The sequence below is a fragment of the Cibotium barometz genome, chromosome 53 (assembly GCF_041138505.1).
Source record: "Cibotium barometz isolate CiBa-2024 chromosome 53, ASM4113850v1, whole genome shotgun sequence".
In the NCBI taxonomy this organism is placed as follows: domain Eukaryota; kingdom Viridiplantae; phylum Streptophyta; class Polypodiopsida; order Cyatheales; family Cibotiaceae; genus Cibotium; species Cibotium barometz.
Window position 1 is genome coordinate 17,977,322 of NC_141098.1, and position 8,680 is coordinate 17,986,001.

The window sequence follows — 8,680 nt, forward strand, 5'->3', positions numbered from 1 at the left end:
GGCTTGAGTCCTTGCCAACGCGACCGACGATGAGGTGTATGGTCCCATAGGATTTTGCCCACCCAGCAGCATGTAGAGGCTGAAAGGCCCAATTCTAGATCATTGGCAGTACAAAGGAAAAGAATAAGAGAGCCGATTTAGCTTGTATGGAATTGATTCATGTATAAACTTTTTTTTAAAAATCTTGCAAGTCCTTGGCATTATTGTACTATGGAAAAAGGCTGTTTTAATGAGCCTTGTGATGAGAAAGGCCTTAATTAAGAAACATGTTTATTTATGTCAAACAGTGTGGTAGGATTAATTAGAAAACAAATTGACGCATGAGTAGGGTGGAAAGTGGGAGGATGGAATGCCCTGAGACACCATCCTACGGAGGACGGTGGGTGGACCCAATTAGTCAGGTAGCTTTCCAACAGATTAAGTAAAAGCCCTATGCTAGATAAATAGGTTCTCGGGCAACACTATTCTAGGAGACTAGGCCAACGGGCAGCTATGCCTTGCATGGATGAGGAAAAAAGTGATGTCTCTAAGAATCAAGATTAGTAGTTGCCCAAATCATGATCAATTACGCTATGGGTAATTTGACTTTTAAAGAACCACGCTCTCCTTGCGGGACATGTCTAGGTCTTACCTACAAATCATATCCTTGAATCTTTACATGGTCAAGGTGAGACAAGTAGAAAATTTTCTCGGAGATAAGACCTTGTAGACTATCTATCTTAAGTGTTTCCGCTATTTTGGAAGGAGGAGCATTACAATCGGAATCAGTGCAAAGGCTTACTCTATCAAGGGATTAAAACAAGTGATTGTTTATCATATGAGGATGAATCAATCATATCTTCTGGCCATAGAAATGGTTTGAATATTCTCACATGTTGAGACAATCATCCTATAAAATTGTGCTTGTATCTGGGGGGTGCACCTGCAAGATATTTGTACAATAAATTTGAGAAATAAGATTGGGGAGGAAACCTTTTGAGGAAAAAAAACATAGGGTGATCAAAATAAGAAACCAATGAGAGACTGAATGACTAGAAGGATCGATTGAAACTTTGTTTAGAGAAATTTTTAGGATATATCTCATTAATTCGCATATTATAAATTATTAAGATTATAACTCCATTAAGGTTTGAATAGTTGACATATGAATGCCATCCATTGGATGCTTTACACTAGGATGATCGTCTAAGATCTTGAACCCATCTCAGACAAACAAGGCTCTAACTTGGGATGTGTAATTCCTAGAGGATCATGCTAGTAGATGTGTTAATCCCAAGATACCAGATGTGTAATTTTTAAAAAACTAATCGTCTGAGACGTGTTAATATCCTGATAATCTGTGGATGTGTCAATCGCAAGGCCCCAGATGTGTAATTCTCAGACGTGTTAATATCCTGATAATCTTTGGATGTGTCAATCGCAAGGCCCCAGATGTGTAATTCTTAAAAAAAAGAGAATCTTAGATCTATTAATCCCGAGTGCCTTCAGATGTAGTGCTATGATAAGTATTTGATAGTTTTGAACTTTCCGAAAGAAGAAAGTTCACCCTTGCTCGTCTAAAAATCATAAGTTCACCCTTTCATGTGCGGATACAACCTTGTGAAAAGGGCCTTAATTAAGGAAATAAATTGACGCGTAAGTAGGGTGGAAAGTGGGAGGATGAAAAGCCTTGAGACGTCACCATCCTCCTACGGACGGGTGGACCCGATTAGTCAGGTAGCTTTCCAACAGATTAAGTGAAAGCCCTATGCTAGATAAATAGGTTCTGGGGAAACTCCATTCTAGGAGACTAGGCCAACGGGCGGCTGTGCCTTGCATGGATGGGGAAGAAAGCGTTGTCTCTAGGAATTAAGATTAGTAGTTGCCCAAATCATGATCAATTACCCTATGGGTAGTTTGACTTTTAGAAGACCACGCTCCCCCTGCAGGATAGGACTAGGTCATACCTACAAATCGTATCCTTGAATTATTACATGGTCAAGGTGTCGACGAGTAGGAAATTTTCTCCAAGAGATAAGACTTAGTAGACTATCTTAAGTGTTTGCCCTATTTTGGAAAAGGGGAACCTTACAATTAGTACCAGAGCAAAGGCTAACTATCAAGGGATTCAAACAAGTGATTGTTTGTCATATGAGGATGAATCAATCATCTCTACTGGCCATAGAAATGGTTTAAATATACTTACATGTCGTCTAAAAATCATAAGAAATGCAAAATTGGTTGGAAGCATTGTTGTCAATCTAACCACTCAAACCAAAATGAGTTATGGGATGCCATGAAAGTACACCTTCCTGAAAGGTTTTTTCCTCCACGATTTCGAGAGGATAAAATGAATGAAGTTTTGGAGGTAACCCAAGAAGGGAAGACCCTGGAAGAATAGCACCAAAATCTTGCTAAAACTTCTCCGATTAGCTCCAGAGACGGATGAGGTAACTCTTCTCCACCGCCGATTCATTTGGAAGCTTAATCTACCTTTGAATAACCTCGTCAAGAATGCAAAACCATCCTCTGTTTTAGAAGCCATAATTAGAGCCACAGACTATGATAAAGTCTTTTTATGTAGAGGGTGTCGAGAAGGACATGAGTTCTTCCATGCTAATCAAGAAGAGGTCCCCTAATTTTCAAGACGAACGTCAAGCCCACCCTTGGCTACTACAAGGAATAATGAGCTAGAGTAAAATTAGGTCAAGAAATAGGGATAACGAGGTTAAAGATAATCGAATTCAACAAGTATTTCTATGGTGCAAGATTCATGTGAAGTAATGTACATGATGAATAGAGGTATTCTAGAAGACGATACTAAGATTATGCAATTGCTATTGTAGGTTAGATTTCGTAAAGGATTATTCCCTGACGTTTTTCCATGACAAATTCTTAAGTACCATATTACATGGGGATATAGAATAAGGAATTCGTAAGGAAGGATTATAATTTTTTTAATAAAAAGGTTCATATTGTATGAGAGGTATAATGGATGCATGAACTTAGGATAATAAGGTCAATTAACTTTAGACTAATAAAGACCGTTTGGGGGCACAACAAAACGAGCCAATAAAAGAAGATTTCTAACTAGTGGGGGGACACCACTTTGGAAGAGAGAGGAGGATTTACTTAGATACTGTCCCAGCTCGCGAGATGAGGACATCTCGAATCTTTTAAGTGGGGGGGAGATTGTAAGGTCCCTCCGGAGTCATGTGTCTCTTTTAATATAGATTTCAAGAAGGAAAGAGAGTGCACGTAGAGAACAGTGAGGCAATAAGGCTAGAAACATTAGGAAAGTAATAGAGTAAAAATAGTAGCTCCAAAAATCCTAAAGCAAATAAGAAGACAAGAATAGTTCTTGTGCTTGTGTAGCCAGACGGTAGAGACGTTAGTAAGGCCCGGAGTCGGTCCATGGTATGTATCCCTCGTACCGTTGGGAGAATGAGGTTCTCCGATTGAGGCAAGTGATTGTGATGCTATCTAGTTTTGAGGGCCCCAGCTGGTGCGGTGAATAAGCCTACCCTAGTGTGTAGACATCCCTCTGAGGGGTGGGAGGATCGAGTGACGGAGCCTGAGAGGACGACAAGCCAGCTTGCATCCTCGTGGTGGCGAGCGCGGCCTCGATAATGAGGTACACGTCCCGTAGTAGGGATGTAGAGGCTGGAAGGTTGGATTCTAGATTATCGGTAGTATAAAGGAAAAGAATAAGGGAGCCGGTTTGGCTTGTATGGAATTGATTCATGTATAAACTTTTTTTATAAAGCTTGTACAACTTTGGCATTATTGTACTGTAAAAAAAGGCTATTTTAACAAACCTTGTGAAAAGGGCCTTAATTAAGGAATACGTTTATTTATGTCAACAGTTTGGTAGGATTAATTAGAAAACAAATTGACGTGTGAGTAGGGTGGAAAGTGGGAGGATGGAAAGCCTAGAGATGATGACATCCTACGATGGCGGGTGGATCCGATTAGTCAGGTAGCTTTCCAACAAATTAAGTGAAAGCCCTATGTTAGATAAATAGGTTGCCCAAATTATGATCAATTACCCTATGGGTAATTTGAGTTTTAGAAGACCACGCTCCTCGTGCGGGATATGACTAGTTCTTACTTACAAATCGTATCCTTGAATCTTTACTTTGTCAAGGTGTCTCCACGAGTAGGAAATTTTCTCCAAGCTAAGACTTAGTAGACTATCTTAAGTGTTTTCCCTATTTTAGAAGAGAGGAACCTTACAATTAGTATCCAAGCAAAGGCTAACTATCAAGGGATTAAAACAAGTGATTGTTTGTCATATGAGGATGAATCAATTATCTCTACTGGCCATAGAAATGGTTTTAATATCCTCACATGTTGAGACAATCATCCCTATGAAATTGCGCTTGTATCTTGGGGGTGCACACGCAAGATACTTGTACAATAAATTTGAATAGTATTGGGGAGGAAACCTTTTGAGGATAAAAAACATAGGGTGATCAAATTAAGAAACTAGTGGAGACTGAATAACTAGAAGGATAGACCAAAACTTTGTTTAGAGAAATTTTCAGGATATATCTCATTAACTTGTATATTATAAATTATTAAGATTATATCTCCATTAAGGTTTGAATAGTTGGCATATGAATGCCATCCATTGGATGCTTTACACTAGGATGATCATCCAAGATCTTGATCCCATCTCAGACAAACATGGGTCTAACTTGGGATGTGTAATTCCCACAGGATCATGCTATTAGATGTGTTAATCCAAAGATACTAGATGTGTCACTTTTAAAATACTAATCATCTTAGATGTGTTAATCTTTGGATGTGTCAATCCCAAGGCACTAGATGTGTAATTCTCTAAAAAAAATTTGAGATCTCAGATGTATTAATCCACAGTGCCCTCAGATGTGGTGCTATGATAAGTATTTGATAGTTTTGAACTTTTCATAAATACAAGGAAAGAAGAAAGTTGACCATTGCACGTCAAAATCATAAGAAATGCCGAATTAATTGGAAGCACTATTGTCAATCTAACCACTCGCGAACCATAATCAGTTATGGGATGCCACCATGAAAGTACACCTTCGTGAAAGGTTTTGTCCTCCAGGATTTTGAGAGGATAAAATGAATGAATTTTTGGAGCTAACCCAAGAAGGGAATACCTCGAAGAATACCACCAAAATCTTGCTAAAACTTCTTCTATTAGCTCCAAAGATGGATGAATAAGCCCACCGTAGTGTGCGAAGGCAGGCTTGAGTCCCAGCGCTGTCGACGACGAGGTGTATGGTCCCATAGGGTTTTGCCCAGGAGCATGTAGAGGCTGGAAGGCCCAATTCTAGATCATCGACAGTATAAAGAAAAAGAATAAGAGAGCCGGTTTAGCTTGTATGGAGTTGATTCATGTATAAACTTTTTTTTATAAATCTTGCAAGTCCTTGGCATTATTGTACTCTGGAAAAGGGATGTTTCAACAAGCCTTGTGATGAGAAGGGCCTTAATTAAGGAACATGTTTATTTATGTCAAACAGTGTGGTAGGATTAATTAGAAAACAAATTGACGTGTGAGTAGGGTGGAAAGTGGGAGGATGGAATGCCCTGATGACACCATCCTATGGAGGACGGGTGGACCCGATTAGTCGGGTAGCTTTCCAACAGATTAAGTGAAAGCCCTACGCTAGATAAATAGGTTCTCGGGCAACACTATTCTAGGAGACTAGTCCAACGGGCAGCTGTGCCTTGCATGGATGAGGAAAAAAGTGATGTCTCCAGGAATCAAGATTAGTAGTTGCCCAAATCATGATCAATTACGCTATAGGTAATTAGACTTTTAAAGAACCACGCTCTCCCTGTGGGACAGGTCTAGGTCTTACCTACAAATCGTATCCTTGAATCTTTACATGGTCAAGGTGCGACGAGTAGGAAATTTTCTCTGAGATAAGACTTCGTAGACTATCTTAAGTGTTTCTGCTATTTTGGAAGGAGGAGCATTACAATCGGTATCAGAGAAAAGGCTTACTCTATCAAGGGATTAAAACAAGTGATTGTTTGTCATATGAGGATGAATCAATCATATCTTGTGGCCATAGAAATGGTTTGAATATTCTCACATGTTGAGACAATCATCCTATAAAATTGTGCTTGTATCTTGGGGATGCAAGATATTTGTACAATAAATTTGAGAAATAAGATTGGGGAGGAAACCTTTTGAGCAAAAAAAACATAGGGTGATCAAATTAAGAAACCACTGAGAGTCTGAATGACTAGAAGGATCGACTGAAACTTTGTTTAGAGAAATTTTAAGGATATATCTCATTAAATTGCATATTATAAATTATTAGGATTATAACTCCATTAAGCTTTGAATAGTTGACGTATGAATGCCATCCATTGGATGCTTTACACTAAGATGATCGTCCAAGATCTTGAACCCATATCAGACAAACATGGGATGTGTAATTCCTAGAGGATCATGCTAGTAGATGTGTTAATCCCAAGATACCAGATGTGTAATTTTTAGAAAACTAATCGTCTCAGACGTGTTAATATCCTGATAATCTTTGGATGTATCAATCCCAAGGCCCCAGATGTGTAATTCTTAAAAAAATGAAGTTCTCAGATGTATTAATCCCGAGTGCCTTCAGATGTGGTGCTATGATAAGTATTATATAGTTTTGGACTTTCTGAAAGAAGAAAGTTCACCCTTGCTCGTCTAAAAATCATAAGTTCACCCTTTCATGTGTGGATACAACCTTGTGAAAAGGGCCTTAATTAAGGAATATGTTTATTTATGTCAAACAGTTTGGTAGGATTAATTAGAAAACAAATTGACGCGTGAGTAGGGTGGAAAGTGGGAGGATGGAAAGTCTCGAGACCGCACCATCCTCCTACGGACGGGTGGACCCGATTAGTCAGGTAGCTTTCCAACAGATTAAGTGAAAGCCCTATGCTAGATAAATAGGTTCTGGGGAAACTCCATTCTAGGAGACTAGGCCAACAGGCGGTTGTGCCTTGCATGGATGGGGAAGAAAGCATTGTCTCTAGGAATCAAGATTAGTAGTTGCCCAAGTTATGATCAATTACCCTATGGGTAATTTGACTTTTAGAAGACCACGCTCCCCCTGTGGGATAGGACTAGGTCATACCTACAAATCGTATCCTTGAATCTTTACATGGTCAAGGTGTCGACGAGTAGAAAATTTTCTCCAAGAGCTAAGACTTAGTAGACTATCTTAAGTGTTTGCCCTATTTTGGAAGAGGGGAACCTTACAATTAGTATCAGAGCAAAGGCTAACTATCAAGGGATTAAACAAGTGATTGTTTGTCATATGAGGATGAATCAATCATCTCTACTGGCCATAGAAATGGTTTGAATATCCTTACATGTTGTCGACTAAAAATCATAAGAAATGGAAAATTCGTTGGAAGCATTGTTGTCAATCTAGAGTTATGGGATGCCATGAAAGTACACCTTCATGAAAGGTTTTTTCCTCCACGATTTTGAGAGGATAAAATGAATGAATTTTTGGAGATAACCCAAGAAGAGAAGACCCTGGAAGAATACCACCAAAATCTTGCTAAAACTTCTCCGATTAGCTCCAGAGATAGATGAGGTAACTCTTCTCCACCAACGATTCATTTGGAAGCTTAATCTACCTTTGAATAACCTCGTCAAGAATGCAAAACCATCCTCTATTTCAGAAGCCATAATTATAGCCAGAGACTATGATAAAGTCTTTTTATGTAGAGGGTGTCGAGGACATGAGTTCTTCCATGTTAATCAAGAAGAGATCCCCTAATTTTCAAGAGGAACGTCAAGCCCACCCTTGGCTACTACAAGGAATCATGAGCTAGAGTAAAATTAGGTCAAGAAATAGGGATAACGAGGTTAAAGATAATCAAATTCAACAAGTATTTCTATGAGTAAATAGAAGAGGATTGGTGCAAGATTCATGTGAAGTAATGTACATGATGAATAGAGGTATTCTAAAAGAGGATACTAAGATTATGTAATTGCTATCGTAGGTTAGATTTCGTAAAGGATTATTTTCCCTCACGTTTTTCCATGACAAATTCTTAAGTACCATATTACATGGGGATATAGAATAAGGAATTCGTAAGGAAGGATTATGATTTTTTTAATAAAAAGGTTCATATTGTATGAGAGGTATAATGGATGCATGAACTTAGGATAATAAGGTCAATTAACTTTAGACTAATAAAGACCGTTTGGGGGCACAACAAAACGAGCGAAACACATGAAATAAGGGACTTCTTAGGAACTATTTTTAGATAAAAGAAGATTTCTAACTAGTGGGGGGACACCACTTTGGAAGAGAGAGGAGGATTTACTTAGATACTGTCCCAGCTCGTGAGATGAGGACATCTCGAATCTTTTAAGTGGGCGAGTAGATTGTAAGGTCCCTGCGGAGTCATGTATGTGTCTCTTTTAATATAGATTTCAATAAGGAAAGAGAGTGCACTTAGAGAACAGTGAGGCAATAAGGCTAGAAACATTAGGAAAGTAATAAAGTAAAAATAGTAGCTCCAAAAATCCTAAACGAAATAAGAAGATAAGAATAGTTCTTGTGCTTGTGTAGCTGGATGGCAAAGACGTTAGTAAGGCCTGGAGTCGGCCCATGGTATGTATCCCTCGTACCGTTGGGAGAATGAGGTTCTCCGATTGAGGCGAGTGATTGTGATGCTATCTAGTTTTGAC